Source organism: Pan troglodytes, chromosome 2 (genome assembly GCF_028858775.2).
Source record: "Pan troglodytes isolate AG18354 chromosome 2, NHGRI_mPanTro3-v2.0_pri, whole genome shotgun sequence".
Lineage (NCBI taxonomy): Eukaryota > Metazoa > Chordata > Mammalia > Primates > Hominidae > Pan > Pan troglodytes.
The window spans coordinates 195,710,651-195,730,694 of record NC_086015.1 but is presented as its reverse complement, the minus strand read 5'-3'; the positions used below and the strand labels follow the sequence as shown (position 1 = coordinate 195,730,694).

General features: G+C 36.7%; 1 protein-coding gene and 1 non-coding gene across 2 annotated transcripts in view; both read left to right on the top strand.

Moving 5' to 3' along the window:
• The window catches only part of FGF12 (fibroblast growth factor 12), a 585,069-nt gene that overhangs the window by 186,561 nt on the left and 378,464 nt on the right, over positions 1-20,044 (top strand). The gene's annotated exons all lie outside the window — the stretch shown is intronic.
• On the top strand, positions 6,837-6,940 carry LOC112208846 (small nucleolar RNA U13). The gene has a single exon (XR_002943398.1). It is a non-coding gene; the product is annotated as a small nucleolar RNA U13 (small nucleolar RNA).

The window sequence follows — 20,044 nt, the reverse complement described above, 5'->3', positions numbered from 1 at the left end:
CAAAAAGAGCAGCAATAGCTATACTTACATCAGACAAAGTAGATTTCAAGACAAAAACTATACAAAGAATCAAAGAAGGTCATTACATAATGATAAAGAAATCAATTCAGCAAAATGATGTAACAACTATAAATATATATGTACCCAATACTAGAGCACCCAGATATATAAAGGAAATATTATTAGAGCTAAAGAGAAAGATAGACTCCAACATAATAACAGGTGGAGACTTCAACACCCCACTTTCATCATTGACACGTCATCCTGACAGAAAATTAGCAAGGAAACATCTGGCTTAATCTGCACAATACACCAAATGAACCTAATGTATATTTACAGAACATTTTATCCAATAACTGCAGAATACATATTCTCCTCAGTACATGGATCATTCTCAAGGATATACCTTGTGTCAGGTCACAAAACAAGTCTTAAAACATTCAAAAAAGTGGAAGTTATATCACGTATCTTCTGTGACCACAATGGAATAAAACTAGAAATCATTAACAAGAGGAAATTTGAAAACTATACAATCATGAGGAAATTAGACAGTATGTTCCTTAATGACCAATGGGTCAAAGAAGAAATGAAAAAGGAAATTGAAAAAAATCTTGAAACAAATGATAATGGAGACACGACACACTGAAACCAATGGGATATGGCTAAAGCGGTACTAAGAGAAAAGCTTATAGCTATAATTACCTACGTCAAAAATTAGAAAAACTTCAAATAAACTACCTAGTTATGCTTCTTAAAGAAATAGAAAAGCAAGAATAAAACAAACCGAAAATTATAGAGAAAACATAATAAAGTTTAGAGTAGAAATAAGTGAATGTGAAATTAAGAAAACAATACAAAAATCAGTGAAAGAAAATATTGGTTTTTAGAAAAGATAAATAAAATTGAGAAAATTTTGGCCAGACTAAGAAAGAAAAGAGAGAAGGACCCCAAAAAATCAGAGGTGAAAATGAAGAATTTACAACTGATACTGCAGAAATCCAAAGGATCATTAGAGGCTACTATAAACAACTCTATGCCAACAAATTGGAAATTCTAGAAGAAATGCATACATTCCTAGACACATATAACCCACCAAGATTGAAACATGAAAAAAAATCCAAAACTGGAACAGACAAATGACAAATAACCAGATCAAAGCAGTAGTAAGTCACCCAGCAATGAAAAGCCTGGAACCTGATGGCTTCAATGGTGAATTTTACCAAACATTCAAAGAAGAACTAATATCAACCCTACTAAAACTATTCAGAAAAATAGGGCAAAAGGGAATACTTCCAAACTTATCATATGAGGCCAGTATTACCCTGATACCAAAACCAGACAAAGACACCTCAAAAAGAAAAGAAAACGATAGGCCAATATCCCTGTTGAACATTGATGCAAAAACCGTCAACAAAATACTAGCAAACTGAATTGGATTCAATAACTCATTAAAAAGATCATTCATCATGACCAAGTGGGATTTATTCCAGAAATACAAGGATGGTTCAGCATACACAAATCAATCAATGTGATGCATTATATCAACAGAACAAAATACAAAAAACATATGATCATTTCAATTGATGCTGAAAAATTATTTGATAAAATTCAACATCATTTCATGACAAAAACCCTAAAAAAAATCTGGGTATAGAAGAAACATACCTCAACACAATAAAAGCCATATATGACAGACCCACAGCTAGTATCATAGTGAATGGGGAAAAATGGAGAGCATTGTTTCTAAAATCTGGAACACGACATGGATGCTCACTTTCACCATTGTTATTCAACATAATAGTGGAAGTCCTAGCTAGGGCAATCAGACAAGAGAAAGAATAAAAAGCATCCACACTGGAAAGGATGAAGTCAAATTATCCTCGTTTGCAGATGATATTTTTGTTATTTGGAAAAACCTAAAGGCTGCACCCAAAATTATTCAAATTGATCAACAAATTCGATAAAGTTGCAGGATACAAAATTAACATACATAAATCAGTAACATTTCTATATGCCAACAGCAAGTAACCTGAAAAAGAAATCAAGAAAGCAATCCCGTTTGCAATAACTACAAATAAAATAAAATATCTAGGAATTAATTTAACAAGATAAGTGAAAGATCTCTACAATGAAAACTATGAAACATTGATGCAAGAAATTAAAGAGCACAACAAAGAAATGAAAAGATATTCCATGTTCATGGATTGGAAGAATCAATATTGTTAAAATGTTCATACTGCCCAAAGCAATGTACAGATTCCATGCAAGTCCTTCAAAATACCAATGACATTGTATTCTTCACAGAAATAGAAAAAAAATTTTTGAAAATTTATATAGAACTGCAAAAGACCCAGGAAAAAGCTAGAATTATCCAGCTAAAGCTATCATGTGCAAAAAGAACAAAACTAGAGGAATCTCATTACTTGACTTCAAATTGTACTACAGAGCTATAGCACCAAAATAGCATGGTACTGGCATAAAACCAGACAAATAGACCAATGGAACAGAATGAAGAACTCAGAAGTAAATCCATATGTCTACAGTTAACTTATTGCCTAAACAAAGATGCCAAGGACATACATTGGGGAAAAGACAATATCTTCAATAAGTGGAGCTAAGAAAACTGGATATCTGTAAGCAGCAGAATGAAACTAGACCCCCTATCTCTAGCTAACCATATACAAAACAAAAAACAAAAAACGATTAAAGGCCTGGTGCGGTGGCTCATGCCTGTAATCCCAGCACTTTGGGAGGCCGAGGCGGGCGGATCACCTGAGGTCAGGAGTTTGAGACAAGTCTGGCCAAAATGGTGAAACCCCATCTTTACTAAAAATACAAAAAATTAGCCGGGCACAGTGGCACACGTCTGTAATCTCAGGTACTCAGGAGGCTGAGGCAGGAGAATCACTTGAACCTGGGAGAAGGAGGTTGCAGTGAGCCAAGATCGCACCATTGCACTCCAGCCTGGGGAACCAGAGTGAAACTCCATCTCAAAAAAAAAAAAAAAAAAGGTTAAAGGCTTAAATCTAAGACCTTACACTATGAAACTAATAAAAGAAAACTTTGGGAAAACACTCCACAACACTATTCTTGGCAAAAATTTCTTGAGTAATACCCCACAGACACAGGCAACCAGACCAAAAATGGACAAATGGGATCACATCAAGTTAAAAACCTTCTGCAAAGTGAAGGATACAATCAACAAAGTGAAGAGACAACCCACAGAATGGGGGAAAATATTTGCAAACTATCCATCTGACAAGGAATCAATAACCAGAATATATGAGAAGCTCAAACAACTCAATAGGGAAAAAATCCATTAATCTGAATAAAAAATACATGAAGATCTGAATAGACATTTCTCAAAAGAAGACATGCGAAGTGGTATATAACGATATGCTCAGCATCACTGATTATCAGAGAAATGCTAATAAAAACTAACAATATGTCACCTCACCCCAGTTAAAATGATTTTTATCCAAAAGACAGGAAATCACAAACACTGGCCAGCATGTGGAGAAAAGGGAATCCTTGCACACTCTTGGTGGGAATGTAAATTAGTACAACCACTATGGAAAATCGTTTGGAGGTTCTTCAAAAAACTAAAAATAGGGCTACCATATGATCCCACAATCCCATTACTAGGTATATACCCAAAAGAAAAGAAATCAGTATATCAAAGAGATTTCTACACCCTCATGTTATAGTAACACTATTCCCAATAGTCAAGATTTTGAGGCAACTGAAATGTCCACCAACAGACAAATGGATGAAGAGAATGTAGTACATACACACAATGGTGTACTATTCACCCATAAAAAAAGAATGAGATCCTGTCATTTATAACAGCATGAATAGGACTGGAGGTCATTCTGTTAAGTAAAATAAGCCAGGCACAGAAAGATAAACTTCACATGTTCTCACTGATTTGTGAGAGCTAAAAATTAAAACAATTGAACTCATGGGGATAGACAGTAGAATGATGGTTACCAGAGGCTAGGAAGTGTAGTGGTGGGGAATGAGGATAGTTAACGAGTACAAAAATGTAGTTGGAAAGAATGAATAAGATCTAGTATTCGATAGCAGAATGGGGAGACTAAAGTTAACAATAATTTATTATATATTTAAAATTAACTAAAACTATAATTGGATTACTTGTAACAAAAAGAAAGGATAAATGCCTGAGGTGATGAATACCCCATTTACCCTGATGTGATTATTATGCATTATATGCCTGTATCAAAATATCTTATGTACCCCATAAATACACCCAGTATGTACCCACAAAAACTAAAAGTTAAATCAAAAGCAAAAATCTTATTTTTTACATATATTTTTAAATGTCTTAGAAAATTCTCAACATATTTTACAATTTTTGTTAATGTCTCAGGATCATTATTATTAATTTTAATAGTTGTATTGCCCTGTAAAATACACTTTCGGAGAGTTGTTGACAACTTGATAGGCTTTCTGGTGTTATTTGTCTTCACACATGATGGCACCATGTATTGTGACTTTGGAGGGCATGATATTTGTTGGTTTGTTGTTTGCTTACTTTTTTGCTATGAAATAGTTATTTCTCACCAAATGTTTTAAAATCTGTCTATTTCAACTTTTGCTTCTTGATAAGAGGTTAGCAGTCCTTTTCTGCTAAGAGCCAGATAGTAAATATTTTAGGCTTTATGGACCATATAGCCTTTGTCACAATCACTCGACTCAGGTTGTAGCCTGAAACAGTCATAGACAACACAGAAACAAATGGCTATGGCTGTGTTCCAATGGAACTTTATTTTCCAAAACAGGCAGTTTGCTGGATTTGGTGTGTGGGTTGTAGTTCTAGACCGTTGAGCGTGGTGAAATAGCCGTGTAGAGTAATATGTAAAAAAGTAAATAGAATTTTTAAAAATGTAAGTACATATTGTATTAGGACATAATGTTACCCTACAAGCTATGTAAAATTTAGTGCTGCAATTTTATGACAGCATTTGCGGGTGGTTAGATGTCTTTCTTTTGTCCCTTCTTTGCATCTTCTTTCAGGTTTGTATCTATGTGGCAGATATTTGGGGTTATTGAATAAATGAGCTCTAGAACACTTGCTTCATATGAATACGTGCATATGTATGTTTATGTATCTCAGATATAGCTAAATTCATTGTACCAGTTAAGACCTAGCTAAGATTGGTTTGAGCTCCATTCTATGAATTTTAGAGTTCAGTAGTGCCCACCCCAACCACCAGCAAGGTGTATGCAAATTTTCAGTGTGAGTTTATATTTTCGAGGTCTCCTCTGGCTCTGAATTCTGCTTCTGTCAAATTATTTCATTTTAGAGATTGTACAGCTATCCTTGTTCTCTGAAAAAGTCTCTTGGCCATTTCTATACCTCAGACTGCAGCCTCCTACCATGGTTTTTGGTTTTCCTTAGTCCCTTCCAGATGGCTCACAGGAGCTCCAAATTCTTCTCACATTGTTCTGCAGATTAATTCCATTTCCTCCAGTCTTACTCCCAAATTTCTCTCTGACTCCTCTGTGCATGTTTTGATCTACCAAGATGCTTTGCTGAAGAAAGAAGACCTATTCTCCCTTAACTGAACTGTCTTCCTAAGAAGGGAGTTTTAATTTTAAGTAGAATTTTTTCCCTATGGATATATGGATGAAAGACTAGGTGGATGGATGGCTAAAAAGATGTTATACAGTACTGTATATTAGGATAGCTACTTCATATGGAGGCTAGTACCAAATATGAAAAACCTATTTTTAGCTTATTATAATTGATTTTGTGATCTAGATATTATTCAGCATTGTTCTTCAAATCCCCTGCCATAGCCAAAACACACCTTATATACTATTTCAGGAAGAATTTTATTCATTTCTTATTTGTTTCATTTTATAACATATCCTAATAATGATTTTATTACAAAAGGAGTCAGGAATACCACTTCATATGATAGTCTACTAAATCTTAGAAATAAAATATAAGATCATAAATTGTGTAAGGTAAAAGTTAGACTTAAAATCAAAGTATCCACTGAAACTTACAATAGTAAGGTGGTATTTCTATTTGGAGGAATGTCTCCAAATCTCCAATATTAGAAAAATAGTTATCTTATTATTATTAAATAGTTCTAAAATTGGTAATTTTAAAATGATTTTATTCAAAATTAGTATTATTCAGTGATATATGAATTATCAGCCACTCTTAATTGTCTACAAAGAGCACTGCAAAGAACATCAAATAAAAAGATACATTTTTAATAGACTAAATAGCATGGTGGCTCATGCCTGTAATCCCAGCACTTTGGGAGGCCAAGGCAGGGAGATCTCTTGAGGTCAGGAGTTCGGTACCAGTCCGGCCAACATCACAAAACCCCATCTTTTCTAAAAATACAAAAATTAGGTGTGGTGGCATGCACCTGTAGTCCCATCTACTTGGGAGGCTGAGACACGAGAATCTCTTGAACCCAGGAGGCAGAGGTTGCAGTGAGGCAAGATCATACCACTGTACTCCATCCTGGGCAACAGAGTGAGAATCCATCTAAAAAATAAAAATAAAAATAAAGAGCTTACATCTGGTTTTGTTTCTGGAAGTGATAGAAATATGATTAAATGATTAGAAAAAATCAGAAGTGTAATATATAAGTTAATTTTTTAAAAACTCACATTTCCTGAGCACTACAGTAACCTAAAACCAGCTTCTTTGAAGTTTACTCGGTGTGTTGAACTGTAATGGAAAGCTAGCAGCTATACTGCTTATACTTTTTTCTTAGAATCACTAGAAAATATTTGACCATAAAAAATAGATTCTGAGTAAAATTACTTTTTTTAAACAACCAAACCTGATCCTTTTGTAGTTCGTAAGCATGATGATTGGGTGTTCATGTGTGTATGTGAGATGTGCCACCCTTGAACCTTGTCAAGACATCGGCACATTACCCATCTGATATGAAAAAAAAAACCCTGTCATCTTATAAAAATTCACATTTATAAAGAGGAATAGAGATAGGACACTGAATGCTTTGGGTTTGTTTTGTCGACATTTATGTTTTCAAGCAGGCTTGCTTCATCCAATTTTTATATTCTTTTGAGGAAAAATACACTGCCAGGAATCACAGTATGCAATGCAAATTAGACACAGAACTATTCCCTATGGACTTTCTAGCCTATGGAGACAGATATGCATGCAGACAACAGAGGAAAATGGGGTCGCTTCTGATGTTTGGACTGGCCCACGATAAACTTTAATAAACTAGAAGAGACATAGAGGACAGTTTTGGCTAAGGAAAGAAAATGAACAAAGGCTCAAAAGTTCAAAAGTCTATGTCCAAGTAAAGCAAGTGCTGGCTTACATTTCACTGTCTTTAATTTCTAAATTCAAGAAGCTCTGAAGACCATTGTGTGTGTTGTTGTTTTTCCTTAAGCTACAGACTGACCTGAATTGACAGGAGGCTATTTATAGTCTTTATTTGTCCCACTTATGAGAATATTTATAGATTTTACTGCAGAAATATCAAAGTATTTCATTATAGGTGCAGGCCCCAACGTACATGGATTTTGCTAATATTTTATACATTAACTGTATTACTTTAAAAAAATACCACCTTGTTCCCCAAAAACCTGAATTACAAAACTCACTCGGCCCCAGCTGTTTCTGGTAAGGGATTGTAGACTTGAAGTAATTATGGGGGAAGTGATATTGTAGAAACTATGTCCAGAAAGCTAGGTGAAGATTGTGCCAGTTCTTGAACACACCAAGTTACAGATTTTGGTAATTTGACTTTAGATTGTAAAGAACCATTATACACTTTTGAAGAAGAAGTGAAGTATTCAACCAGTTTTTATCAAAATTGGTTGAATCCCTGAGCACACGCTATTTTAAATTTTTTCTCCATGCAATTACAAAAACTCTGAGTAAGATGGTGTCAGATGAAATGCCTTTTGAAAATAGATATTTACATCCATCATTTGTTTTCTTGTGATGGTGTGTAGGAGAAATAAGGTTAGAGAAAACAATTTCAGATCATGTCTGCAGCTTGCTAAGTGTCATGCCACATAAATATGGTCAGAGTTTGATGTCCCCAAATGACTGTGCATTCAAAATACAAGAATTGTCTCATAGAAGAAAAAAATAAACAAGCAAAAAACCATAAGAAATAGTGATTTCTTTCATATTTGGTCATGTTTCTTGCTAAAAATACCTGAAGGCAAATTCCAGAAAATTTGTTTCTGATTTGGTTAAGAAAATTGAGAAATTAAAAATGTTATTGTCGTTGTGTGTACAGTGTATGTGTGTCACTCATAGTGAGTCTTTCAACTCTGCCTTTAAGAACAAGCATCAAAAGTTTGGTACAAAATCAATGTTCACAAATCAGTAGCACTGCTATACACCAACAACGACAAAGTTGAGAATCAAATCAAGAACTCAATTGCTTTTAAAACAGCTACAAAAAATAAAAAAAAAACTTAGTAATGTACTTAAGTAGGTGAAAGATCTCTACAAGGAGAACTACAAAACAATGATGAAAGAAATCATAGACGACACAAAGAAATGGAAAGACAACCCATGCTCATAAATGGGAAGAATCAATATAGTGAAAATGACCATACTGCTCAGAGCAATCCACAGATTCAGTTCAATCCCCATCGAAAGGTCATCAGCATTCTTCACAGAGCTAGAAAAAAAAATCCTAAAATTCATATGGAACCAAAAAAGAGCCCACACAGCCAAAGCAATACTAAGCAAAAACAACAAATCTGGAGGCATCACCTTGCCCAACTTCAAATTATACTACAAGACTATAGTTACCAAAATAGCATGGTACTAGTATAAAAAATAGGCATGTAGACCAATGGAACAGCATAGAAAACCCATAAATAAAGCCAAACACTTATAGCTAATTGATCTTCAACAAAGCATACAAATACATAAATTGGGGAAAGGACACCCTATTAAATAAATGTTGCTGGGAAAACTAGCAAGCTACATGTAGAAGAATGAAACTGGATTTTAGTATATGCTAATCCAGAATGTAGGTCTAATGCTGAGTGTCTAGGAAGACCATGGACTAAAAACAACTAACAAACAAAAAAGCACTATCCAAATAAGCTGCCATCAGACTAACACCTCCTAAGCAAAAGCTACTTATTATGTTCCTCAACTCAAGGTGTCAGTGACAGCATCAAGCGTGTGGTAGAAAATTAAAGGAGGGGGTTGATTTCCCAAATTTTATCTTCACATAACTTCCTTTCAAAATATAACAACCCAAAATGTTGTTAATAACTTTAAGTTTTAAATTTCACCTTTAAGAAAAGTATTTTCATTTGCTTTAAAATAATTATAAATTTTAAAAATAGGGACGACCAGTGGGTGTTTCATAATAGGTTCTGACCGGAAAAAAAGAGAAAAAAATACCCAAACCTCTTTTTTCGGAATGTACTAGTCCTTTTGAAGAAGATCTTCTGTAAATGGGGAGTCCACTAAGTGCTAATCTCTATGTTAAGCATTTCCTTTTCTTTCTTTCTTTTTTCTTTTTGCCACAACAAACCTCAAGGCAGACTATTAGCCTTGTTTTGCAAATGGGGAAAATGAAATTAAAGTTAAGAAATGTGTCCATTAACACACAGCTGGGACTTGAACTCAGCAATGTATAGCTCTCAAGTGTTTCTTGTGATGTCATCTAAGACTTTGACAACCAAACTGATCATAATCTCTACAATGTGGAGTGGACAACTGAAATGAAAACAGGAAAGAAAAAAATCACCACTCTAATAGCGTGTGTAGCTGTAAACTATCTTGCTGTCCAATATTTTTCTTATAGTTTTAAAACATTAAACTGCAGGGCTGGGTGTGGTGTCTCATGCCTGTAATCCCAGCACTTTGAGAGGCTGAGGTTGGTGCATCACCTGAGGTCAGTTCGAGACCAGCCTGGCCAACATGGTGAAAAGCTGTCTCTACTAAAAATACAAAAATTAGCTGGGCATGGTGGCATATGCCTGTAATCCCAGCTACGTGGGAGGCTGAGGCAGGAGAATTGCTCAAACCCGGTAGGTGGAGGTTGCAGTGAGCTGAGATTGCTCCATTGCATGCCAGCCTGGGTGACAGACCAAGGCTCTATCTAAAAAAAAAAAATTAAAATGCAATTCAGATACCATAAAATTTACCCTTTTAATGTGTACAGTTCAGTGGTTCTTAGTATATGTATAAGTCTATGCAACCATCACCACTCTAATTCCTGAACACTTTCATCACCTCAGAAAAAAACTCCATGCCCATTAGTATTCACTTCTTATAGAATTTTGATGAAGCAAAATCCTTCAAAAGCTTTCTACTAAAAATCCAATTTTCTTAGATTTCTCCTTCAAACAGAGACAATTCTTAAATATTTTATAGATACAGAAGAGAAATTATTAAAATAATCTCAAATAACAAATGAGCAATATTGCTGTTGTTGAATAAATCTTCAAGGATGAAAGGATGAAAAGGATTATTACTAGTAGAGTTTCCCAAAAGTCATAAATGTCAATAAGCTTCTCCACCATATCATTACCACAATTTTTAAAGACCTACGATCTGGCAGGCACCATATTAAGATATTCTATCTCAATTTATTCTGACAACAATTCTAAGGAAGTATGAATACTCACTCTATTGTACACATAAAAACCACTGAAAGAAGGAGCAGTCGTCTCATCCAGTAAATGTAAGAGTTGAGAGGTAATCCTAGGTCCAGTTTGATTTCAAAGCTCAACCTCTAAACACTAAGCTCCACCAAGTGAGAGAAAGTGGATCAAAAGAGAATGTAGATGTCAAATTAGAAAAAAAAAACAGGATGGAGACAGAAGGATGAACAGAAGTGGGTTAAGGGTACAAACGTACAATCCAATAAGAGGAATAAATGTAATGGTTGGTAGCAGAATAGGATGACCATGCTTGACAAAACTGTATTATCCTCAGGTGATGGACATTTTAGATACCTTCCCTTAATTGCTACCCATTAGATATGTGTGACAACATTTCTCATGCACCTCATTGATATGGTTTGGCTGTGACCCCACCCAAATCTCATCTTGAATTCCCATATGTTGTGGGAGGGACCCCATGGGAAGTAGTTGAATCATGAGGGTGGGTCTTTCCTGTGCTGTTCTTGAGATAGTGAATAAATCTCACAAGATCTGATGATGATATAAGGGGGAGTTTCCCTGCACAAGCTCTCTTCCCTTGTCTGCCACCATGTGAGATGTGCCTTTCACCTTCTGCCTTGATTGTGATGCCTCCCCAGCCAGGTGGAACCGTAAGTCCATTAAACCTCTTTCTTTTGTAAATTGCCCAGTCTCCAGTATGTCTTTATCAGCAGCATAAAAATGGACTAATACAGTAAATTGATACCAGTAGAGTGGGGTGCTGCTGAAAAGATACCCTAAAATGTGGAAGCAACTTTGAAACTGGGTAATAGGCAGAGGTTGGAACAGTTTGGAGGGCTCAGAAGAAGACAGGAAAATGTGGGACAGTTTGGAACTCCCTAGAGACTTGTCAAATGGCTTTGACCAAAATGCTGATAATGATATGGACAATGAAATCCAGGCTGAGGTGGTCTCAGATGGAGATGAGGAAATTGTGAGAAACTGGAGCAAAGGTCTCTTGTTATGTGTTAGCAAAGAGACTGGTAGCATTTTGCCTCTGCCCTAGAGATTTGTGGAACTTTGAACTTTAGAGAGATGATTTAGGGTGTCTAGCAGAAGAAATTTCTAAGCAGCAAAGCATTCAAGATGTGACTTGGGTGCCGTCAAAGGCATTCAGTTTCATAAGTGAAAGAGAGCATAAAAGTTGGGAAGATTTGCAGCCTGACAATTCGATAGAAAAGAAAATCCCATTTTCTGAGGAGAAATTCCAGCTGACTGCATACATTTGCATAAGTAATGAGTAGCTGAATACTGTTCCCCAAGACAATGGAAAAAATGTCTCCAGGGAATGTCAGAGGTCTTCATGGCACCCCTTCCCATCTCAGGCCTAGAGGACTAGGAGGAAAACGTGGTTTTGTGAGTGGGGCCCAGGGTCCCCATGCTATGTGCAGCCTAGGAACTTGGTGCCCTGTGTCCCAGCTGCTCCAGCTGTGTCTGAAAGGGGCCAATGTACAGCTCTGGCCATGACTTCAGAGGGTGCAAGACTCAAGCCTTGGTAGTTTCAACGTGGAGTTCAGCCTGCCAGTGCACAGAAGTCAAGATTTGGGGTTTGGGAACCTCCACCTAGATTTCAGAGGATGTAAGGAAACGCCTAGATGTTCAGGCAGACTTTTGCTGCAGGGGCAGGGCTCTCATAGAGAACCTGTGCTAGGGCAGTGCGGAAGGGAAATGTGGGGTTGGAGCCCCCACACAGGGTCCCTACTGGGGCACTGTCTAGTAGAGCTGAGAGGGCCACCATCCTCCAGACCCTAGAATGGTAGATCCACTGACAGGTTGCACCGTGTACCTAGAAAAGCTGCAGACACACAACACCAGCCCATGAAAGCAACTGAGAGAGAGGCTCTACCCTGCAAAGCCACAGGTGCCGAGCTGCCCAAGAGCATGGGGACCCACCTCTTGCATCAGTGTGACCTGGGCCTGAGACATGGAGTCAAAGGAGATCATTTTGGAGCTTTGAGATTTGACTACCCCACTGGATTTCGGACTTACGTGGGGCCTGCACCCCTTTGTTTTGGCCAATTTCTTCCAATGCCTGAACCCCCATTGTATCTTGGAAGTAACAAACTTGGTTTTATTTTACAGGCTCATAGGCAAAAGGGACTTGTCTTGTCTCAGATGAGACTTTGGACTGTGGACTTTTGAGTTAATGCTGAAATGAGTTAAGACTTTGGGGGACTATTGGGAAGGCTTGATTGGCTTTGATATGTGAGGATATGAGATTTGGGAGGGGCCAGAGGTGGAATGATATGGTTTGGCTGTGTCCCCACCCAAATCTCATCTTGAATTCCCACATGTTGTGGGAGGGACCCAGTGGGAGGTAGTTGAATAATGGGGGTGGGTCTTTCCTGTGCTATTCTCCTGATAGTGAATAAGTCTCACCAGATCTGATGATTATATAAGGGGGAGTTTCCCTGCATAGGCTCTCTTCTCTTGTCTGCCGCCATGTGAGATATGCCTTTCACCTTCCACCATGATTGTAAGGCCTCCCCGGCCATGTGGAACTATAAGTCCATTAAACCTCTTTCTTTTTTAAATTGCTCAGTCTCTGGTATGTCTTTATCAGCAGCACAAAAATGGACTAATACACCCATAAATATGTACAAATAAAAAAATAAAAATGAAAATAACAGTTCAGTCTAAAAGGATTATTTACATAAGCCCAGGATGCTGAAGATGGTTATCTAGTGCTGGCTCCTAGAAGCATTATTGCAGTGATTTTCATATCTACATATTGAATGCTTACAATGTACACTTGCATAAGACCATAGAAAACGGATCTTTCTGATCCTTCCATTTTTCATTATTTGTTAATTAACCTATAAAACTAGAAATGGAAACAATGGCAAAATCTGGAAGTATACAACCTTTCAGACTAATACTATGAACCTCTTCTCCCAGGTCTTTGTCTGTTGGTCTTCCAGGATCTTTATCCTAAACTAGTCATCATCTTAGTTTATTTTCTGTTGTTATAACAGAATATCACAGACTGTGTAATTTATAAAGAAAAATACATTTAATTTTCGCAGTCCTGGAGGCAGGGAAGGCTGCTAGCATCTGGTGAGGGCCTTTTTGCTGTGTCATATCATAGCAGAAGGCAAGTGTGTGCTAGCTCAGGTCTCTCTTCCTCTTCTTATAAAGCCACCAGTCCCATTGTGAGGGCCCCACTCTGATGATGTTATCTAATCCTAATTACCTCCCAAAGGCCCCACCTCCAACTTTTATCAATATATGTTTGGGGATTGAGTTTCTAACACATGACATTTTGAGGACACATTCAAGTCAGCATCAATTTAAGGGTTCCAAAGGCTCCTTTTCTCCTGGCTTGCATTTCTTTTGGATTTTTTCAAGACCTCCTTTATTTTTATCATACTTGAAACCATGTGGTAGGTGTGTCATTGATTTTTAGGAAAGACAGAAGGCATGACGCATACTGCTTTTGTTGTAACTGAAATGTAAGGTTATAATAAATTTGATTAAGGCTTTATCTTCAGTCGAACCATATGGTTAACTCTAAAGAAACAGAATCATATAACTATTCTGCAACTCGGGTAAAGTTTTCAATTCAATTCAGCAGATATTTATTGACCATTTCCTATGTTTTGAGTAGCATCTGTATATTGCGAAAGGCAGAAATAGTAATATTTCATGATGAATGACTTTTAAGACTTACCATGAAAGGGAACAAAAGTGACTGTGTGTGTGTGTGTGCATGTGTGTGTGTGTGTATGCGTGTGTGTGTTTATAAGCTTGAGGTGAGGAACTGTATATAAAGCATATGCCCAACTAATTGTGACACAAACTATGATGTGATAAGTGCCTCAGTGTTTCCTGATTCCTCTGGCTAAATCAACACTTCTACCACCTCTTTAGACACTATAAAATCATGTACTTCTCCACTTTTGCAGCCGTCACAGTTGTAATAATATATTAGTTTGCATGACTATTTGGCTAAATTTTCAAGAAGTACTTTGGCTTTTTGGAAATCAGAGACTATTGTGTGAAAGTTCTATGCTAAGAAATATGCACAGGTAAGCTCCAAAGAAGGGCACCTAATCCAGCCAGGGAAGGTTTATTGGCAGAGGTGATAATGAATCCAATTTTTGAAGGGTTGGTGTGAACTCACTGGAAGAAGAAAGAAGGCAGGATAGTCTAAGCAAGTGAACTATCATGTGCAAAAACATGTAGATATGAACATGGAAGTGTGACTCAGACCAGGCGCGGTGGCTCATGCCTATAATCCCAGCACTTTGGGAGGCCGAAGCAGGCATATCACGAAGTCAGGAAATCAAGACCATCCTGGCCAACATGGTGAAACCCATCTCTACTAAAAACACAAAAATTAGCTGGGCGTGGTGGCGCACACCTGTAGTCCCAGCTACTCAGGAGGCTGAGGCAGGAGCATCACTTGAACCTGGAAGGCGGAGGTTGCAGTGAGCCAAGATGGTGACACTGCACTCCAGCCTGGCGACAGAGTGAGACTCCGACTCAAAAAAAAAAAAAGAAAAGAAGAAAACGGTGAGACTCAAGGACATGGATGGAGTTAAGTTCATGTACAGAGATAAAAGAAGACAAGCAAATCATCGTAGGTTTTATGTACCAAACTTACATTGTCGACTTAATCTTCAATACAATGAAAAGTTTCTGAAGAGCCACATTCTTTAAGGACTTAAGTTTTGGGGTGATTATTTTGGCAGTATGGAGGCTAAATTGAAGGCAGTTGGAATATTTTTGTAAATATGTTGTAGTAATTAGGCAAGATGTGATCAGGGCCTGAAGGAAGGCAAGAATAAAGTGATGGATGTTAGAGATGTTAAACAAATAGTATCTGTAATACTCTGATTGGAGATAAGTTAGCAAGAACAGTCTAGGATGGCTCACAAGGCTTTGAATTTGGAAACTGGATAGTTAGATGTAGTTGTTCATTAAAATATGGAGCTCAAGAAGTTTACAGAGAAAGATATGTGTCCAGTTGTAGTTATTTATTTATTTTTTTTTTTGAAATACCTGTGGATCCTTTAGCAGAGATTTCCAGGGAAACTTGGAAATGGATGATTAAATCTATGTAGGTATCTTATCAGCAGACACAGATCCAGGAGTTATCAATAGTGTAGGAATTTTAATGTGTAAGAAGATGCCTAGTAACAGTAAAAATGGAGAAGAGATTGAAGCTTGGTAAATAGTAACACTTTGAGGATGGCAGAAAGAGAACTATGATGTTAATAGAGAAGTAGAGGGAAAACCGAGAGAAAAATGATGTTTCTGAAGATGAGGAAGAGTTTCTTGAAATAGAGTGATCAATAATTTCAACACATACAATTACTGCATCTTTGTAGCATTAGGACAAAATGTGTCCATTGTATCTGGAATAGCTTTGATTATGGTGATTTTATAAAAAGAACTTTGGTGAGATTGTGCAAGCAAGAGGCAGCACTCGGTGGGTTTAAGAAAGAAAAGAAATGCTGAAGTGAAGGTAGTACATATAGCCTCTTCTTTAAGATGTTTGTATGTTTGTGGAAGGGAAAACAGAGAGGATAGAAAAATAATGCACAAAGGAGATTTCAAAATTCCACATGTGCCTCTTGCCTGGTATGTGAGAGTGGCAACTTTGGCCTTAACCTGTGTTCTGCACAGGCAGAAAGATATATACATACGTATACTTGTGAATATATTTGTGTGCATAACAATCACCTTAAAGGGGCTGAAATATTCATTCTCCAAATTACTTCATGTCCAACAAGCCTTTGATATGGATCCTAATGAACATCTCCAGTTAACCCTTTTTCTCCTCCTTTCCCACAACCATTTGTATTAGGACAGTTAAAAGCTTGCCATCAGGAAAGTTAGCCAAAGTCATAAGCTTAGACTCTTTCCTATGCCCTTTTCTGAAAGTTAACACTAATAGAAAGCTCAGAGTTTACTGTAAAGGCAATGCTTATTTTTATTGGTCAGATCTTTAAATGAATGGCTGCCTTCTGCTTCTAAAAAGCAGAGAATTTACAGAGAAAATTCAATTTCCAGGGAAAGGAAAAATGCCCTGAAATAATTTCTATGCATATTATCAAGTAAGTTTGATTCTGATGCTATCAAACCAGGGGCAGCATCATAGTGTCTTTTAGAGAATGTTGCACTAGGAAGGGGGCAGGGGTTCTGAGCCACTTAGTTGCAGCCCTGCTGCTGGGGGCCAGGTGACTTTAGAAGAAGTCACTGCCCCTTTTTTGTATTTTTTTTTTCTGTTAAAGGATGGAGTTAGAAAATAAATGTCTACCATGAGTTGACTTACGTTAAAATTTTATTCCCTAAAACCCCAAATGAAGTCATTCCACATATACATATCCTTTTTCCATCTGCATTTTGGAAGAACCTCTTCTTTACAAATGTCATGATACTGCTATGTGGTTTTACATGGTTTGCATCCCTCCTCGGCAATCAGAATCACTCTTCTCATCTGTGCTATCATTACAGGCTTCACATTTCTCTATCCATCTCAACATTGTTTGTATAGCTATCTATTATTTCCATCCCTATGAGATAGTGAGTCCACTGAGGGCAGGGTTATATTTAAACAAAACATGCACTCGCTAAATGTGCAGTGAATAGAAATGAATATTGTTTAATTCATTTAACAGGTGGACTTAATAGTATCTTATAAAATTTGATGAAAGTTTTATTTGGAGAGCTTGGATAATATGAAAGCTAAAAGAGGTTGGGTGAATCTTTAGTATCAGACTTGGGTAGGGCTCTTTATTACTGTTTTGGTGTCTTTAATACTCAAGATTGTTGAAATTCCAGAAGGGCATGTGGGAATCAAACATGGTTTATAACAATCACATGGAAGTAACTATTTTTCCCAATGTCACCTAAATGTAAGACTTCCCATTTAAAAATGAATATATAGTTTAAAAGTAAAATAAGAGTAGCACCTCAGATTTATGGCACTTTGGAAATTTCTTATCATTTCCTCATGCATCCCTTCATCCTAGAGGATAATGATCATCAATACTTGAACTCCTTTTGGTACCAACATTCTACTGTTAGGCTCTGAGAAGTTATGATGTTCACTTAGGTCTTCTGATTCTCAAGGCATCAAGACTATATCCTGTTGCAACTTAGAAATAACATTTCTAGTCCCTGTGTGTCTCCTTCACATTCTGGATTTTTGTATTTTAATTAAGCTTAGTAATAAATATGTTTTAAAAATCAAAGCCAAATTTATGTAACTGATTTTTGTTGTAATATGTTATTTATTTTGAAGAATATGCATATGGTACATTTTTAAAGTATAAAATGGAATGCAGTCAAAAGTAGGTCTCCCTCTCTGTTGTGTTCTGCTACCTAATCTTTCTCCCTCAGACTACAACTGATGCCAATTTCTTGTGTACATTTTCAGAAAGAGCCCATGAGTTTATAAACATGAACGTATGCACATTCTTATTTTCTAGACTACACAAATTGCGGCAAACTATATTTATTCTTTTATATGGTTGTTAAATTCAGTAATAAATTTCACAGATCTATTCATATTAAAAAAATTGTAGCACATTACTTTGTGGGAATATACCAAAATGTAAGTTAGTTCCTTATTGATAGATTAGTATCACTACTATCAAATAGTGTTATCAACAATGTTGTACCAACTACTTTGTGCAGTTGTCACTGTTGTAAGCTTATGCAACTATATCTAAAATAACTAAATAAGAAGTTGCCAAAGGGGGAATTGGCTTTTTAAAGTTTGAAGGTTACAGACAAATAGCTATCCATAAAGGCATTAATGCTTACTTTCACCAAGAATGTATGAGGGTTCCCATTTCCTTTATATTCTCTCTAGTACACCAAGTTATCAAACATTTTTATCCTTGAAATCTTATATGGTATTAATATTTGATTTTGGATATATATATATTATTTCATGTGTGAATCTGATGACTTTTCAAATGTTTAAAAGTAAGTTATATCTTCTATCTAATTCATATCCTCACTCTAAATTCTTTCTGGGCTATTGTTTTTAAATGTAATACAGAATTACAAATATTTTTCCCAATTGGAAAATCACGAAAAAGTCCCCCCCTTTTTTTTTTTTGTTTTTTTTTTTTTTTTGAGACGGAGTCTCGCTCTGTCGCCCAGGCTGGAGTGCAGTGGCATGATCTTGGCTCACTGCAAGCTCCGCCTCCCGAGTTCATGCCATTCTCCTGCCTCAGCCTCCCAGGTAGCTGGGACTACAGGCCCCCGCCACCGCGCCCAGCTAATTTTTACTATTTTTAGTAGAGATGGGGTTTCACTGTGTTAGCCAGGATGGTCTCAATCTCCTGACCTCGTGATCCGCCCGCCTCGGCCTCCCAAAGGAAAAGTCCCCATTTTTTTCATTTCATCAATATTTAAATAAATTATTTCTTACATATTCTAGGTACCAAGATATACAAACATAAAAGATATGAACATGAACACCAAAATTTGGAGGCGAAAAGGCTCATAGTCTCTTGGGGGGAAAATATATATGTGCAAGCTGAATAAAATAAATCCTATAATAGAGGAATTGCAGTGTGCTGTGGGAACTACGAGGAAGCTGTGACTGCTTTGGGGGAGGCGGGGAGATAGGAGGGAAAGTTTACCAGAGAGATCGCTGTGGCTTCTATGGTAGGTCTCAAGAAATGTGTGTAATTTATAGGGTCAGAGACGTGTTCAGGTGATAGGAGAAAAGGGTGGAAACACCCATTTTGTATTGTGCCCCTCCTTTGGTAATGAGTTTTGACTAATGAGCAATTGCTTTTTTTCCTTGACATTCATAAGTATTTATTGTCCTGAACTGACTGACCTCATATTTTGCAAAATAAATAGCTCATATTTTACTATGATGATTTAAAAACATTTTCCTTCCATTTGAATTAGATAACTCATCTTTAAAGTTTTCTTATGGCTAACGAGCTCGTGTTTATTCAAGACAACTTGTTAAAGTGCTATTAGAAGAGATGGAAAATGTCCAACTGCAGCCGCAAATCCTGGAGGTATCTATTTGAAGATAAGAAAAAAGTTCTCAAACAAATGACAAAATGTTCAAACTCAATCATAATTAGAGATATGCAAATTAAAACATTACAATCACACTGACATAAATGAAAAAGTAGGACAATACATTATGTTGGTAAGGCTGTGGGCAAATAGGCAATCATATATTGCTGGCAGGAATCTAAATTCATACAAGCCTTCTGGAGTAAAATTCAGCAATACTTAGCATAAATATCTATACACATACTTTTTGACCCAGCATTTCTTTTTCTAGGAGGCTGCCCTGGAGGCACACAGAGTGTATTTCTCACAGGAGTATTTGTTAGCAGTGTTTTCTACAATATGAAAATGCTACACACAAGGTTACTTA